Below are 3,124 nucleotides of genomic sequence, written 5' to 3' on the forward strand. Positions count from 1 at the left end.
TTGCTTGCACAAGCCACATCCATAATAATCTCCAGTTCAGTTCCTTTAAAGTAGAATACAAACTTAGACTTATAAGAGAAAGTGACAAAATATGAGATTTATTTTGAAATAATTATGATGGAGGAGTGAGTGGGGTATAGCTGAAACAAGATTGGATATGCATGGGTAATTGTTGAAGTTGGATAATGAGAATATCATTCTAATTATATTACACTCTAATTTTAGATATGTTTGGAATTTTCCATAAAGTAAAAAAGAGGGGCACCTGTGTGGCTCAGTGGGTTAAATCCTCTGCCTTTGGCTCAGGTCATGATCCCAGGGTCCTGGGATCGAGCCCCGCATTGAGCCCCGCTTCAAGACCCTCATCTGGCTCTTTGCTCAGCAGGGGGCCTGCTTCCTCCTCTCTCTCTGTCTGCCTCTCTGCCTTCTTGTGATCTCTGTCTGTCAAATAAATAAATAAAAATCTTAAAAAAAAAGAAAAGAAAACATGAAACAATCTGAATGTAGAATCTCTTAATTATTATAATTTCCCCCATCTTTTATTTTTGTCTCACCTCCACCTAATTTGACAGATTCTTTTTTTGACACCCTGCCTTTTCTAAGCCTTTCAAAGGCATTCAATCTAGATTTCACTGAAGCAACAACTCACTTTGAATTCATATTTCATCAGTTTACATAATAATTAATTAAATCATAAAATCACATCATTATATACAACTGGCATAAATAGATTTGAAACAAAACCAACTAACTTTCACTAAGTGTACAACACAAATGGTTGAAGTATCTGGGCAAACTAGACACTTCTAAACACACAGGCAGTTAGTGTGCTTTGGCCATTGGTCACTGGGTCTTACTGTGTGTCAATTAACCTAGCAAGCTGATTAAGTGGAAGTTCACTGAGAGAATCTACTGTGTTATTACTGTGATTATTATTATGTTTTCTTACATTTTTCAAACAAAAAATCTGACTTAATTAATCCTCTTTCATGATCTCAAACTTGGGCTAGTTGAAGATTTACACTTGTCACAAATGACCTTCTGGAGTGTAATGGAGACAATGGGTGCAGCTATTTCAACTGCTTATATTTGGCAAACACAGAGGTTGGGGAGTGTTTCAATTCCATATTCTTATTGTCATGTTTTTCTGCTTTCTCACAACTCTGATTTAGCTTTCTCATTTAAAAAACAGAAGTTGGGTTGTTTTACAGACATTGGCTTTGGCAAGAAACCTGATTACAATTGCTAAGCCTCCTAGTAGCAATATCAAGGAATTAATTAAAATGTTGAGACCAGAGTACCTACCCAGAGAGATAAAGAATGAATGTCGTGTAGTCCCCAGCTCTAAGTTTCTGCATTTGTTGAAATACCTTCAGGAAGTAATTCAGTTATTTCACTCTGCAGGGTGACAAAAGGTGATATAATACCCCATTTTTTTCTTAATGATCAAACTGTAGGAACCAAAATTCTTTCTTTCTCTTCCTCCCTCCATGACACCTCATAAAATTGCTTCTAGAATGAACTAGTTATACTTTTGAATTTCTTTTATCAAATTCATAGCTGCAGATGTTGGAGAGGACTGTTTTCCCTTTGTTTAACCACTTTAGTAGGACTAACTCATGAACACACAGGAGCAAGGCAATCTGCTCCTCAATTTTCCATCTTGGGTATACAGCAGCAGCATGCATCTGAGTCATGCAGAGTCCCCTCTTTAGAATGTGTGCTGTTAGCTCAGAGGGGCTAATAATCAAATTAGGCTGCAAACAAATGGCAATTTATAATGCTGAAACTAACGAAAGGTCAAAGAACTAAACTCTGCAAGGAATTTTAATTATTCGGTTCTTTTTGACTCCACAAGAACATTTTTTTAAAGGAACACTGCCACAGTATTCAACTGGTACTTTTAGTTTCATTGAAATGATTTACATAACCTATTACATAAATGGAAGATACAAACTTTCTTTCCAAGTAAAACAGGGATCTAAAATATTCTCTTCAAGTTTGGAAAGCAAGCACTGTCTTGGTTTGATGTGCAATTAGAATACCTTTCATGGAATCTTCTGATTCCCATAGGGCTGATGAATGGAGAAATACAGAACCTCCCTACAAGGAAAATCTCTAGACTGAACAGACAATAGGCAGTGAAGAACTATAACAAACAAAATGACAATAATTTTTTCTGTCCTTGTTTCCCGTGCCATTTCACTTACTTTTTACTTCTTCTTTTTTTTTTTTCCAGTTTGCTTGTGTTTCTTGATGCCATGATACTTAGGCCTTGACCACAGAGTTCTGCACTGGGTACAACTGTTACTTCTGCTGCTGCTTCTTGGTCTTCAGCTTCTCCCATGCTTGCATGGCATGTGTTTTCTTGGTCTGAATATCCAGAAGCTTGTACTTCTTGCCCTTGTAGAATTTTCTGAGGTTCATCTTTCTGAGTCTGATTAATAATGGTGAGAATGCAGGCAATGGATTTGCAAACAACTCAAATCTTTGGAGAACTTGGATGCCATAATGCCTGTCAGTTTGGTGACATGCAGCTGGTACTACTCCAACTTTGGGTCATCCAGCTGTTTTAGCAGCTCCTTTTTCTTTCCAGAAAGATCTCAAATTCTAACCTTGTCAATGGCTACACAAGCCATCATCATATGCTCTTAGAAAAACAGCTTTCTTTTTTTACTTCTTATTTGCACTTCACTCTGTTACATGTACATCCATGCACACCAGGACAACCACCATACCCACCATTTCTGCAGGTCAAAATGATCTTCTTCTTTCATGGTCTAACTTCTTTTTGGTCTGTGTTTGAGGTGGGCTTGTTTATTTATTTTGTTTGTTTGTTTGGAGGGGAGTGGCAAAATCAATTAACCAAAGAAAGCTACACTATCAACTAAATGTGGAGTCTCTCATGCAAAAATAAAAACAAAAAGCTGTTATCTTTAAGCTAGAGAAAAGATTATTTCAGAGATATTGGAGATGTTAGCATCAATAGACTGTGATCACTGCTGCTCTGGAAATGCTTTTGTTATCAAGATGGTTAATTTTTCAAAAGTAATATTCACCCATGAAGCCTATTTAAAGCCAAAGAATGCACCTGGGCAGGGAGTTTTCTTTCTTTTCTTTCTTT

General features: G+C 36.8%; 1 pseudogene; it reads right to left on the reverse strand.

The window, feature by feature from the left end:
- Nucleotides 1-2,268: 2,268 nt before the first annotated feature.
- Nucleotides 2,269-2,639, reverse strand: LOC116881781 (annotated as a pseudogene).
- Between the last annotated feature and the right edge of the window lie 485 nt (nt 2,640-3,124).

This window comes from Lontra canadensis, unplaced genomic scaffold (assembly GCF_010015895.1).
Source record: "Lontra canadensis isolate GAN:19392208 unplaced genomic scaffold, GSC_riverotter_1.0 scaffold77, whole genome shotgun sequence".
NCBI classification, from domain to species: Eukaryota; Metazoa; Chordata; class Mammalia; order Carnivora; family Mustelidae; genus Lontra; species Lontra canadensis.